Source organism: Aquila chrysaetos, chromosome 7 (genome assembly GCF_900496995.4).
Source record: "Aquila chrysaetos chrysaetos chromosome 7, bAquChr1.4, whole genome shotgun sequence".
Lineage (NCBI taxonomy): Eukaryota > Metazoa > Chordata > Aves > Accipitriformes > Accipitridae > Aquila > Aquila chrysaetos.
In genome coordinates this window covers 6,193,225-6,208,509 of record NC_044010.1, presented here as the reverse complement: position 1 = coordinate 6,208,509, position 15,285 = coordinate 6,193,225, and the positions used below count along the sequence as shown (strand labels likewise).

General features: G+C 40.8%; 1 protein-coding gene across 9 annotated transcripts in view; it reads right to left on the bottom strand.

Annotated features, from left to right (window-relative positions):
- The window catches only part of ZBTB20 (zinc finger and BTB domain containing 20), a 486,412-nt gene that overhangs the window by 300,206 nt on the left and 170,921 nt on the right, over nucleotides 1-15,285 (bottom strand). The window contains exons 1-2 of one of the 9 annotated variants that reach the window (XM_041125018.1): nucleotides 14,421-14,491; nucleotides 13,895-13,980 (exon numbers count right to left, since the gene is read on the bottom strand). The exons of 7 other annotated variants lie outside the window; for them this stretch is intronic. The gene's annotated coding sequence lies outside the window, so the exon portion shown is untranslated. Of the gene's footprint in view, nucleotides 1-13,894; nucleotides 13,981-14,420; nucleotides 14,492-15,285 lie in introns of those variants that run through there. One more of the 9 variants, XM_030021013.2, reaches the window with a different exon arrangement.

The window sequence follows — 15,285 nt, the reverse complement described above, 5'->3', positions numbered from 1 at the left end:
TTTTTCCTTTGTACCCCAGAATTTAACAAACTGCAGATACTTCTTTCTCTTACCCTACACAGATTTCAGTAACATGGACATAAATTCCATTTTTCACTTTTGTTTGATATGTATTGCAATTAATACAGAAGTTAAATACAACAATTCAACTTCTAGTACATTTTTCTATGATTAGTAGGCATGAATACACGGCAATCTGGGAACTCAAGTTGTATTCACACCACTCAGCAAATGTGCTGAGGGGGCTTTTATACTGTGTCAGGTATATGAACAGTTAAACCGTATGCTAATTATTCTTAACTGCCCATCACACCCCCAGTATATGGTACCATTAGAATGAGCATTTATAGGTAAAAATCTTAGCCTATGGGCTCATCTAAACTGCCAGAGGATTGCTGATGTAATCAAATCAGCATTAATGAAATCCACTGTCTAGATCTGGCCTCCCTTCTTTATCTGATACGCCATTTTAACAGGGAATCAGAAATTACCTCTAATAACTGCTATAAAAGGATTTATCCTAAAGTACTATACAGTAGGATTATAATCAATAAATCAAGACACTAGGTGTGGTTACAAGTATGTAAAGTTTGGGGTTTAGGACTCGAAGCATTTGCTTAAACAGAGCTTTCAAGTGCCATCAGAAAAACCCTAGGGCTTAAGCACATCTGGACATGGCTAGGAGATACAACTTAGCACTTCTGAGACACCCACCTGTCTGTTGGGAAAAGCAGCTGAAGGTCAGGAGGCACCCAGGAGCATCTCACACGGTACCAAATACCTGTGGCTGAGCCCTTCTTGTACAGGTAGTGCACTTGTACCTTTCCATCTGCTCACTGCCTTCAGACCTTCTTATCCTTAGCACAAATGTAAGAAAATCAAATTCCTTCTGTTTCTGGCCAAACACAAAACAAGATATTAATGTCAAACTCTGCTCACAAAACTCCACTTTATGCCCTCCATGTCTTGGCTGTGAAAAGTCATACTCTAGCTCTGCAAATTAAACTGGCTGTAACACACGCAAAACTTCCTCTGACTGAGGGAAAATCTGGAATTCTAAGAATGAACATCACTTTTACGTTTTATAAATGCACTGAGCTCAATCCTGACAGAAATTCACGAACAAGTCCTGACTGAACAAATCACGTTGGACTGCATTTCCCCCGCCTCTTGAATTTTCCTTTCGAGATTCTGAGATTGGATTTTCCAGACTAGATCCAGAGTCTATGCAAGTCTCTTATCCGAGCCAACACACTTAACCCACCGATTTCAAATGTTTGCCCAACTGCTGCAGGACGGTATTATTTGCTCTTGTTCTCACCTTCCTTCTTCACACACTGCGAAAGCTACTGGGAAGACAAGCTGATGTGAAGAGACTTCTCTCAAAAACCCAAAATACCTCCCTGTAAAGCTCACCCAGTGTGTTGTCAAATTTCAAAAATATGAATTTAAAAATACAGAGACTTATCCATATTTATTCAAGGTCTCACAGAGATGGTAAATACTATTAGACAGGGGGTTTAAGATAAGTAATATCATCTGCTGTCTTATCTTCACTACTCTAAAAAAAGCAGCCCAACACTGGTAGAAGCATTCAAACTGCAGCCGATATTCTTACGACTCCACAGTTTCTTTTTTATTTCACCCATACTTGCTTTTTTCACTGGCACTGGTGGTGCTTTTTCATGGCTGTATTTTCCCCAATATGTCCATTAAGAACAAGACTTTTGGTTTAGAGCACTGAAAGATTTGGTAGTGCAATATGCACCCACAAAGGAGACATGGCTTTGGATTGAAAGCAACCTCAGGGACCTCGGTCAGTGGAGCACAGACATATTAGAAGCACACATTTATTGAAATGGGAGACTCTTCATGCAGAGTGCTACTGTTGAATTCTTGAGTGTTTTTCTTTCAGAGGCAGTATACTGTCTCTGAATTCAACAAGAAATCAAATTAGGACTCCTGGGTTCCATTTCTGGCCTGCCACTTACCCATGATAAGATATTGGGCAAATCATTTAACATAAATAAGCTTCAGTTTACAGAGCTGAAATACTGCACATGGGTGTAGTAAGACTGATGAAAAGTACTATAACAGTATTATTAAAGTGCTTTCTCCCAGATTTTTAAAATTCCTTATCAAAGGTTCTCTTAAGCCTCCTTTCTGAATTTTAAAGCCTACTCACTTTCTTAAGAATCTCCTTTTCAAAGGACAAAATTTTTCTAATGTCTAAAGATTTCCTTGCAGACATTTGCACAAGATTTTAGAATAAGGCTACGTATGGTGCCGGTAGATTAAAACAATTTAAGAAATGATTGCCTTCGAGTCCCAACAGAGAGTGGCACAATATGCTAGGATCTCTTTACATGTCTTTATCTGACTTTAGCTTATAGTTCTGGGTACGTGTGAGAAAGGGCAGCTGTCTCCTTCTCCATCATCTCAGTCCTGCCCCAGAAGCCACGCGTTTCACTCGGTTTGGTCTGTGCTTGGGCTCTGTCAAGCAACTATTGGTTTGCGTAACTTTCTCAAACGAATGAAATTACCTTAAATTCAGTCTTTTAATGCACAAATTAATGTTCACCAAAACCCTGAGGATCAGATGCAGCAGATTAGAAGTACTAAGGGGAGTCAGGCTACATCAATTAATATTTAAGAGAGACCAATAATTTCATATACAGCCAAATTTAGCAATAGTGTAAGGTACCCATGCTGAGACTAACAGATATATCCACTCAGTGCTAATCTTTACTCACCGTATCTGTGAAACTAAAAAGAGCTCATAAAATGCAAATGCAAACCATTTAGGAGCTAATAAGAAGTCTCATCATTATAATTATGTACCAAGTAAGAGAAGTCCATCTTCTCATAACCGGCAAAGCTGCACAGTGCTCCCATTTTACACACAGAAACAGAAAAGCGAAGACTAATATTTCTCAGACAACTCCCTAATTTCGATTATTCGGCTTGAGGCACCACGCACAGAAGAATCTCAGATAACTTTTAAACTGCTTACAGTCTTCCTTTATAGTCTATGAACAGAAGTGAGCCCTTATCTGAGGGTCTATTTCAGATGCTTCTCCTTGTAACAGGCTGAATCACACCTCTAAGTGCCTAATATTCTCCAACTGACTGCAAAGGGAGTCCAAATGAGGATGGAGGTACCTGCACCATATGCAACTAAATGCCAGGAAGAAGATCTTTTGACCCTGGTTTTCAGAAGCTCTGAGCATTTCTGGCACCTAATGAAATGCATAAAAGCTACAAGTGCTTAGCCCTTACTTGAACCAAAGATGCATAAAAAGGAGCTTCCCAGAATTAAAGCACAATAATTGGGAGATCACGTTGTGAATTCATTAACAGTTTGTTAATTCAAAACATTAACATGATAAGCACAGGGTAGCAGCCTTACTGCTCCTGCAGTCTTTTTTTTTTTTTTTTTTCCTCCAAGATGATGTAATCTCTCCAGCTACAAATAATACAATGTTCAGACTGGCCATAAGGAAGGGTAATATAGGACGCTCCACTAGATACACCATCACTTTAACCACAATCAGGCTTCTGGTGCTACTCTACTGGGAAAACTTGCCGATTAGCTCTTTTGTTGCAATAGCACACACTGTACCTGCTTTAGCGCAAGAGTATTCTTCAGCAAACGGGACTGTCACCAAAGGGGTTTCTACAGCTTTTGTGGAAGTTGTGCAGTTGCCCCTCTTGCCCTTTGCAAGTATTCTTTTTCCTCCTTTCCTCTTCAGTGAAAAAAGAAATCTGATCTTCACAGATGGAAAATTAAGTATTGCCAGGATGGTCAATATACCCAACAGCCATTCAAACTGGTCTAATAAATGAAAGCATTTAAATAGTTGCAACCAAAATAAGCGACAGAAGGTGGGAAAAGAAATGCATAATTATGCCAGCTACTAGGGTACTGTTTATGTTTTATCAATTGGAGCATCACAAAATACACAGAACACAAACTACTACTAACATTTTTGCATGCCTAATACCTGCATGCTAAATCACAGGTATACGAAATTTCGAAAGAGTATAAATTAGCTTAGTTTCTCCAACTGATGTGTCAGCGTTGTCAATTGGTCGTTCAAACCCCACTGCCAGGAAGATTGCTCAAAAAATATAAAATGGCCAACCCCAATCATGACGCAAGGTCATTGCTTTAAATTGACTCCATTCCCTACGTGATGTCTCCATGTTTGCAGGTGGTGCATGTTAGAAATACCAGAGATGAGGTAAACAAGATTACATAAATTAATAGAATCATCCTTCTCTTTCACATGGTCACTCCGACCTCCAAGGGCCCAAATAGCAAAGAAAAGGCCACAAAGTAGTAGTGGAGGGAAGGTCTTCATGGCTGTCCTTTCTTTCCCCTTCACTAAGTGACTTTTCAGGGACTTTTCTGCATGTTAAGCATCTTTTTTGCATTGCTTAATATTGTTATTAATAATTCATATTTTTGTCTTTCTCTTCTCACTCTGACAACTTTTATTTTTAATCAATGGGCATGTGTCAAATTGCTTTGTTATTTATTTATAATGTAAGCTGACAAAAGAATGGGATATGTGGTATAAAGCTGAGAGTGTGTTTCTTTCCTACAGCTGATATCCTCAGTAATAACTATGTGTCTCGTTCTAACCAGTAGGGTCCAAAAAACTAATTTTGCCACAAATAATGGAGGACATATTCAGTAGATTTGTACAACTGCATGCCTCTCCTCTGTCCTCATGTTCATGCACTGAAATAAAACTTGAAAATGTAGGTTTATTTGTATGCATGCACATTGTCTTTGAGAAAGAATAGGAGTAGAGTGCACAACGGTGTTAATAACAATGTACCAAATACCGATACACTTATTCAGGCAAATGTATTTCTCAGATCAATGTGCTCAGTCCCCTAATATATCAACAATTCTCACAAGCTGTTTACGGCAGAAACACGTACCACTCTCTTCTGCTAACAAAACCCAAACAGAATCATTAACTTGCCCAAGACTAGAGACAAATTCAGTAGCACAATGCCTGCTTCAACCAGCAGCCCACCTTGCCTCATAATGCATGGGAAAAATGCATTATAAGGCACCTTGCCTCATAAAGCTGGGAAAACAATTAAACGTTTCCTCATTGAACACGTGACAAGCAAGCTGTTGATTACAACTGGCTTCCACATTACATACTCGGGATTTGACTTTTACACCCCTTTCATGCACGCATATTTTACCTTGGCTGCTACTTGAGAACTCATTTAGTTACTCTCTGGATTTATTTTTGTCAAATAGTAAAAACATCTCATAGTTCCAGCTGAATGAAGTTCAATGTTGTGGCTGTCTTGGTGTGTCCCGAAGCAGGAGGCAGCTCTGTCTGGGTTGTGGGAACGGTTTGGTGGGGCTTAGGATTGTATTCCACAGCAATGCTTGCCTGCTGGACAGGACATTGTCATACAGGATGTAGTCATTGTAAAATAAAATAAAGCAAAAAGCTGTGAAAAAAAAGGATTAGACACTTTTTTCTGGATAACAAGGATGGTGTGCCATGCAACTTCTAATTCAAAGGAGGCCGTAGACTGAGGTTGTTTACTTAGACTCCTTCTGCCTGAAAAGCTCCTACTTCCCATTTTCCTACAGTCACCACCACGTGTCGCATGCCCAGTGGGGATGTGTTTGAACTTTTTATTTCAAAGCCTAGTGAGAGGGTTGGTGCAACGAAGTATCACCCGTTTACATTCTGTGCCAAGCACAATGTAATATCAGCAGATACTGGGTCCAGCAGAGTTACCCGTTACAGCTCTCAAAGCCAACAAAGTGACACAGGACGTCAAAAAAATCTCATAGCAACCATGTGGGCTAGCCAGTGAATTTGAGAAGGTATGTCAAAGAAAGCAAGGTAGAGGATTACATTATTAGAGCACTACGTTGTTAGAGCTATGGTTTGGGGGACAGAAGAATTTACTTGGATTTTCAGAATAAACTGCCATAGTCTACACAAACACATTTGCTTTTATTTTCAAGTTAGCTGGTGTTTCATTCTGTTTTAATTAATCCACCATGGAAGGGAGAATAAAAATTGAAGCATTTTCTTTGATGTTATCCTAGCCTTAATGCTTTCTTTCAATGCCTTCTTCACCACACACATCGCGCTGAGAATAAGCATGGCATTCAGAATGATGATTGTCCCTCCTGATTTACAATTCAGGGATACAAAGAACATAAATGTCTATTTCTTATGAGTAAAGATCAGTTGGTAACCAGATCTCCTCCATCTTAAGCTTGCTTTTGATACAGTTATTAGAGAATCCGGACTCCAATATGGCCATAATGGAAGCGGACAGTTCACGTATTTCTGTCATGAACATCACCAGTAAGTGAATTTCCCCTCGTCTACAAAATAAGGAACCATCCAGATTTTGAGTGCCAGAGGAAAATATGGCCATTTAATGTACTCTGACCAACAGAAATACAGTAAAACCAGGATAACTCTTAGGTATCATAACTAACCCCACCGCATAATGAGGGATCAGACACACATGGCACCTAGACAGCTTGAGAGTTGGAGAGTATTGCAGTTGCCCAGGGAAAGGAACTGAGCAGCCCAAAACTTGTGATGCTGCTGGAGAACCAGTCTGTGACTTCTGACCTCAGAAGGCTGAAGAGTGCTCTCCCTCCCCACCTTTCTCTCTCAAACGAACCTCACGAAATTAGCTTGTTATTTCTATTTGTGTTACCAGTTAGGAATGGCATAAACAAGTAGAAAGAGAAAAGCAGTCTTGTCTAGTATACTCAACTTTATGAATTTAAAAAGGCCAGAGGAAAACCCTCTGGATGCACAGATGAGCCAGGCTGCAAGCCAATTAAAAAACTAAGCAATTCTGAAATAAGGCGTGTGCTGGAAAGCACCACCTCTCCCTCAGTAGGAAATAATGCCTATTTCTGTTCACTGTCTTCCCTTAGAACACAAAAGCAAAAGTGGGTATGAGTTACTCCGTCGTTGTTGGGATTTTTTTGTTTGTTTGGGTTTTTTTCATATGAGCCTGGTTTTATTTAGGGGTGAGATTTTCACAATATGCGGTACTAGTCTATTTAATCTTAAGTGTACAGTAAACCCCACATTGACTCCAGGGACATAAAATAAAGTCATTGCTGACTCTTGAGAAGCTTACTGTAACCTCCCCCCCCCAAATCTAAAATAATCATTTAGTGTCAGTATGTATCTGATGGTTACGGGTGGCCCTGTCTTTTTTCACCATAAATTTTTCATTTCCTACCAGCTGAAGCTCCTCTTTTTTTCTTCTTTTATAATATGCTTGACTAACAGATAATATTCAACGCGTACTGGTACATACATATCCATATAATTACAATCTGCCAGTAACATGATGTGAATGCAGTTCCAAATGTTGCTTGGTGTGTGTTCAGTCTAAAACCTACTAGAGATTAAAAGAAAGGGAGGCTTGCCTTAGTGGAGAAGTGAGACTACCTAGGATTACTGATTTCATGACTTGGGTCTTGGGATGAGAGAGGCAAAACAATTGGATCATCCGAGGTAACACACAGCCTGCAAGAACACAAATCAGCTTGAACTGTAAGAACATGTGCGTACTTCCAAGGAAGCACTATGGATCTTCTGATTTAAACAGCGAGGAAAAGGTCAGGGCGTCTGTTTTTTCTTCCTCAATTGCCACTTTATTTGCTGTGTGGCCTGCTTCATTTCTCTGTGTCTCAATTTCCAAATCCTTAAATAGGAAATGCTAGCTGTACACCACACCAACGCCCCGAGATGGTGTGGTGTATTTTGATCGAGTTCTTTCGCCATCGACGGAAGAGCCATGCTATCTGGGGATTAGGTATTGTTTACAAAAAAAAGCGAGGCTTTCATGTAAAAAGTAATGGTACTACTGCTGATGTGAAACCAAGGGAAGTTTATCTTTTCATGTAGTCACTTTCCTAAGTATTTACTTCCACTCTACAAGACTGACTTATGCAGTATGTGCATTTTGAAATTAAGTATAGTAAGAGCTAAGTCTTCTGATTATATTTACACCATGAGCCAAATTTAATCCTGCCTTATACACTGGGTAGACACTTTGACCTTCAAGAGATGCCAGTCAAGACAGAATTTATCTCAGTACCTTTCTCTGCCAAAGTTTTCCACAGTCCTGCCCATGTGTTTTACAGTAATACTTTCTTTTTCCCTGTTCATTAACTATTAAAATAAAATATTCACATGACAGATTTTTGCCTCAGTTTTCCCACAGCAATCATATTTCCTCACCCAAGAGGATGTCAGGAAGCTTCATTAATTGTTTCTGAAACATTTACAACTTTTCATGGAAAAGGTAAAGCATCTGTCTCCTAAAGGAGAAAAATCATTTCCAAATGGATGAAGTATCTCAGCTCTCCTCTGAAGCACACACGTATTTTTATTCTTCTCTCAGAGATAAAAGAATTCAACACACAGATGTTACAATCAGTTTGTCAAGTTCACAGGTATTATCTAAAGACCAGAACTTGTGTCTTTTCCCCTCCGGTTCCAGTCTTTAATCTCAAAGTGATGCTTCTTTGTTAAAATACCTCTGGGCAGGGTGACAGACAAGAGGGTATCTGAATTAAGCAAGTCATTAAGCAAGTCATCCCACAAGCAACAGCATCAGTGAGGCTTGGCTTCCTTTGGATTTGGGTTCTCTTCCGTGACGTCCCGGCCGTGATATCCCCAGCCTTCCCAGCTACGACTGCCCTCTCCCACTCCCACCACTTCTTCCTCACGTGCTCTTCTGCTCTTCCCTCCGGCCAACGCTCAGAGCACCTCCAGCTCCCTCCTCCGCACCGCGTGGCCGCGCACCCAGAAGCACTCGGGGGCAAGAAACACGGGTGCTAACCACCACACCAGTCTGGGAGAGCTGACTGGCCCAGCTGGCAGGACAACCCTTGGGTCTCTGGAGTGCACGCTGCCGGCTCCCTTGCTGGGCAGGAGTAATTTCTGCCTCATTTCTGGTTTTCAAAAAACCTATAGGAATTCAGTCTCTTTGCAGCCTCCACCCTTCTGCTGAGCTTGCTTAAAACCAGATGGTTTCAAGCTAACAAGAGACAAGGAGAGTGGTCTCCTAGAAATGAGGCGTCCTCTCCTATCAGTAACTTACCAGTGTGAACACCCCTGCCACCTCTACTCGTATTTTTCTGGATTCGTGGACTGTTATCCAGAGTCACTGCAGGCCACAATGGTTAGCCGATGTAAAATACAAAGCCCACTTACAGTACAAAGTGGCAGCTGCTCACTTGAGCTAACCTTACACGAGAGCTGCTTTCTTTTTTTTTTTTAATTTATTTTTTAGAGTTTCTTTTAAAAGCTGAATTAGAGGAATAGAAATTTCAAAAAACCCTGTAAGATTTCTAAACAAAAAAATTTAAGGTAAAAGCATCAGCAGTTGATGCAAATAGAGAAACACACTAAAGAAAGAAAAACAAAAAGAAAAAAAAAAGACTTTGAACTTCAAAACATACCACCAGGGATGGCCACCACTAATTTAAAGACTGGATTGTCCCTTTTCCAGAGGGTGCATTTATTTTCTGTCTTTCTATGTATCAGGACCGTAGCAGTATTTTAACACTACTACATTAAACTATTAATATCAAAATGATAGGTTAGGAATGAGCTCCACAGGTAGGCACTGAAAAAGTTCTCTGCTGCAAACTGAAAAATGGGAATTGATGCTCAGAAGAGATTAGGGATACCTCAGGAGTAGGGAAAGAAAAAGCACATCAGAAAGCTATGTCTTCACGATAAGAAGCCACGGGGAGTTTGGGGAGGATACTGAGCCACTGTTTACCGAGAACCTGAATTAATGTACTAAGGCTCTGTAACGATCAACTCCAACGAACACGGCCAGACCGAGATCCTCTGAAGGAATGATTACCACCGAGCTAGGCTTGAAACCAAGGCAGCATCATACAAATACCGTTCTGCCTTCACGCATCATACAGGCCCTAAAGTCCTGCCTCCCAGATGCAAACCAGATGAGCCCCACGCAAAATAAAGACGTGTTGGCTTTCCCTCGTCGAGGCCGAGATCCCCTCATCTGATTCCAGCCCCGCAGTCCCCCGCCGCGGCGCAGCACCACGCGCGCGGGGCAGTGCTTTAGCATCAACCCCGTCCCGCGACCCCTTGTGCCGGGCGTAGCTCGACGCCGCGTCCTCTGGTGCGGTACGCGCGCCGCACCCATCGCCCGGGGCTGCGGAGGAGCCGTGGCCCCGTAACTGCAACGCGACTGCGCCGTCCAAATATCCCCACATTCGAAGTCCTGGCAGAATTAACGCGGGCTGTATATCAGCCCAACGCTGCGGCTCCTCTGCCACGCTGGGGCTGCTCACACGCGGACTCCTTGGCCATCCTAAATCACGTACGTTCTCCTAACCCCTCTGCAATGTGACCCCGATGCACAGCTCTCATGTGCTGGGCCTGAAAGCAAACAGTACGTTTGGGGAGCCTTGGATTTATTTCAATAGAGATGAAGTCCTTTTCCAAAAGAAACGGCAACATAAAAGCCTTTGTAATGGAAACAGTGAGGCATGGGTTTCAGACTGATCAAGCTGAAGGAGTCTTCAAGGCAATCTTTTGTCACAAACGAGCAACATTTTCACTCCCCGCCCTGCAGCAGACCCCTGTGATATATTTTATTTCCTTTGCAACTGGCATCAACTCATTTTCCAAAGTCAAATACATCTACCTGACTTGCTTCTCTCTCTTGGGACTCTTTGAAAGAGAAGGAAAACATCAAGACCAGACTGTGTTGTGGGATTAAACATGTCAAGAGAGAAACAACAGAGAATACAATTATAGGCATGATACATAATACAAAATAAATTGGGAAAAGGGTGAGAAAAAGAAAAAGCATAGCCAAATCATCTGAGCTATAGCTGCAGAGAGCATAAATCCCCCTATAATTTGCCCAATCACAATCGCTTGGTTTAGGATTCTGCTGTACTCCGTTTCACCACTGTCTATCATTCACACACATAAAACCAACGCTGCTTTGAGCTATACTGCTTGATCATAAAAAGCCTTCCTACCCCCAAACCTGTCCTCCTGCCAGCACATAAATCCCAGGTAAATCTGCCACGCAGTATCACCTCCTCACAGCACTTAGAGCTTCTGTGCCCAAGCACCTTTTATCCATCTCACTTCAAGCATCATTTTCTGAGGACTGACTCACACCACCATATCCTTTACTTCTAAGAGGACTGGGTAATTTGCCCCTTGTAGAAACATCCATTTTGTCTGATTTCCACTCTTCGTGGAATTTCATGAGGTCACATCAATTCTGTGCCACAGGAGAGTATGTGAACTGTTGTGAGGGGGAAAATCATCATGGAAAGAACAAATGCCTTCATAAAAGGACACGATCACTGCCTTAGATCTATTTACATTTCAGATGTCATCCCAGGTTTGGATGGCAGCTCTCATTCTGTCTCTGACATCTCCCTGGGTGGATGTGTTCGTGGCACTTCTCTGCCTTTCCTGCATAATTTATACAAAATTCTGAGTATAATCCTAAATGTATCCATTCCTTTGCTCCCCTTCAAAACTCCTGTCCTAGTATACTGAAACCTCCCTCACTGACCACCTTTCACATCCAAGGCTAAAGAAGCTCTCCGGAACTTCTGTTGGTTTGAATTTTTTACTGCTTCGCAGTGAAGGGATTGTATAGTAACCCGAGCGATGCTTTAAATATGCAGAAAAGAAGTAACACCTTTATAATGAAAAGGTGAACCTTCTAGTGAGAGAGGTCACATTCGAGTAGTAATGTGCGAAGAAATGCTAAAGCCTCATTACTACTCACAGCTATAGGGTGATCTTCTTCAGCTCAGTTGATAATTGTGTAGAACCAAAGGACCGGGACGACTAAGGCAATTTGTCTGAAAATAGGAACAGGAGAGCAATCTTTCCTCTAACGGTATCATATATTCACAGTTGGCCACAGTATTCTCCCCGCTTAATTCTCCATCAAGACCCCGTCTTTTAAACAAAAGCAGAAAAAAATCTCCCCGTTACTTTCTTTTCTCCCAACTGCTCAAAAAGTTTTCCGTCCTATTCATCTTTTTCATTTTAACTTTTCAAAATGTTTTATAGCTCTTATGACTTGTTTTTCCAATTTTTATAAACTTTGTTCCAACCTGATGACTAATGGAAAAATGTTTTTACGGAAAAATTGAGAGTACGATGTACCCGATTCCATAACTCCTAGAAAAACTTTTGCATAAGATTATTGATCTATAATACCTTCTTATTCCTGTACTCATTGATTTTAAAATGTGATTATGGTTATTATGAATTTGTTTTCTAATAGGACTAAACACACTGTAATGCTTTTCTTGCAATCTAGAATTTAAAGACTTTAATATTTAATGCTTGGGCAGTAAGAGCCATGCTCATTATCTGCCCTTTTCTAATTTCTCTTTCCTAATTTGTCTAGCTAAAATTCTTATTAGTTATCCTCTTGGTTTCCTTTACCTTTGTTTTGCCCTGAAACAGAAGACCCTATTCTCCAGTACTGGAATTAGAAAGCTAGAATTTAAGGTCTCTGTTTTTTCTACCACCAGCAATGCAAGAAAGTCGTTTTGTTGCCTTGTATAAATTATTTGCTTCTGCAAGGATAGCTCTTCTGATCTAGAGAAAGGTTACACCACTTCATAGACCTCTCGCATCCCAAGACCAAATGTCCTTAAGAGCACCTACGACAATGAAGAGCTCCCAGCCCTGCACTACGGCCCTGATTCAGCAAGCACTTGCCAGGGATTTCAGTTGGACAGCTCAATCTTAAGATCACAAAATTAGGGCTTAATGACTTTATTAGCAATGAAGCATTTCTATTCTCCAACCATTTTCATTCTGAATTGGGATTTACGATAGTGTGAACAAAACCCTAATAAATTGCATCTGAAGTTATCAATAGCTCACAGAAGCTAAGCTCTATCAAAACATGAAGAACTGAAAAAGCGCAGACATAGCTCCTTAACCACTGGAAGGCTGCCTACATACTTTGATGACCCCATATTAAACCAGTAAGAGAGGAACAGATGCGACTAGAAAGAAGTAACGGTAATGGTATGATTTTTCTCTCTTTGCTAATGACCTATATGTGTTGTTTTGCTTGAGGTATTGAACAACTTTACGCACTTCAGAAACATGTTTGGAGAAGCCTCAGTATCTAGAGTTTCAACAGTAGTACACTTTTCCTTCCTTAGCTTTTGCCATACAGGGTTCACAATGATCTGTAGAAGGATACATCAGTTATTCCTCCACTACTGTCCTGCTTTTGTGTGGGAGACAGACATAGAGTTGTGCAAATTACTCAGCTAGTCGATGGCCATAACCAGAATTCAGTGCAGGTCTCTACCTTCCAGCACTTTGCTTTAGCCAGGAGGCTTGCCTTGTTCTTAGCAAAGGACGGCTACTTTCAGCGTACAAACGCTGTCCCCGCATCACCTACCATAAATACAATTTAAAAATACATGCATTTGGACTCTTGAAGTCCATCTTTTCGCTGTTTCTCCTTTTTTTTTTTCTGGTTTGTCTGGGAAACAGGATTTCTTTCCATTGCAGAATCTGAATAGGGAGCTGCACCTGTTAGCTCTGCGATACCTCAGGGCTCTCTAGTCAACCATCTGCTTTTCAAAATCTATTTGTTATCTTTTGGGCAACCAAGAAGGCATAAAGTATCTTTTATCACCTTAATGCTGAAAGTGATCATTTACACTAGAAAAATATACCAGGCCAGGCAAATTTTTTACTAAGGAAGAAAATTCCTGGTGGAAGGCAGGGAGGGGCAAGAAGAGGGGGCAAAAGAAGGGAGAAGGGGGGTGAAGCGAGAGGAAAGGAATAGGAATAAAACTCACTTGCTCCCAGCAAAAGTCACCTCGATATGCTCTACTTGGACCTGGGGACTTCGTATTACATATTTCTACAGCATGCCTCTATATATCTGCAGAAATAAAAAGATAAAATTTGATAATCTAAACTGAAAAAAAGCTTTTTCCAGACATTTTAATGGGTCTTCTGATCTTGAATTAATGCCCGAAACACGCATCTTTCAAAAGAATGAAGTATCGTAGTGCCACCCGAGGAACAGTCCTGGGCTTTGCCTGTTTTTTCCACTAAGAGTAGACCAATGACTGATTCATACTTCCATTATATCACAATTGTGCTTTTGTTTGGCACCCTCTCATCTCTTGCAAGTCACTTGCAGATGGTCTAGGAGCCACAGAACAAGCTGTACTTCCTTTCCATGTCAGCCATCCCCCCCCAGCTTATGGAATCCTTCCAGTTTGCTGTACACAAGGTACAAGGATCCTTCTCCACGGATCTCTCTTTTGACTTTAAAAAAACTTTCCGTAGGATTCTGTAGTTAGCCTTTCCCATTACCAGAAATAAAGAAATAATTTGCACTGCTTCCATCTCTCAATGCACGGTAAGTTCACGGAACCCAACTCAGGAACAGAAAACCGAGGATTTGGTGGGGTTGTTCAGTGCCTCACACAGACGGGCGGGCCAAAGGAAATACTTTTGAGAAAACTATAATGCCGTTACATAAGTTGGCGTTATGCCGTCACTTCGGATCTTGCAGTCAACCCTGATCACCCCGTCTCAAATAGGATAGAGAAGAAACAAAAAGGGTTCAGAGAGTAAAAAGACTCATTAAAGCCCTCAAGAGCTTTCCATATGTGAAAAGTTTAGAAAGCTTCAAACTGACAGATAAAATGAAAAAGACTGAACATAGTGGAAGTGATATAAACGTAACTGCACAGAGAAAATAAAATAAATCTGACCTCCCAAGAAAAGAGGGGACAGTCATTAAAACTAAAAGGCAGAACATTAAAACCAATAAAAGGATTATTATTTTTCATCCACATACTATATAATTAACTTGCAGTACTCTGTACCCAAGACATCAGAAGGGCCAAGATTTTATGAGTTTAAAAAGGACTAATTATTGCCATAATAATAATAACAATAATAGAAACCATTATAATAATGATAAATATATTATAATTATAGAAATAATTAGCATAGTACTGAATAAACAGAATATCCACAATTATGGTACAATAAAGTATGAGGACTGAAAACTGCCTGTGTTTAAAGACACAAGTGAACTTCAATTTGATACCTATTAAGGAGAAACTGCCCCTGTGGGAAAGGTTAAATCACCATTACTCTTTACGGGGAACTTAGCATTTTTTCTGAAGGACCTGATACTGGGTTCTGTGATGCTTACTATGTAGCTTTC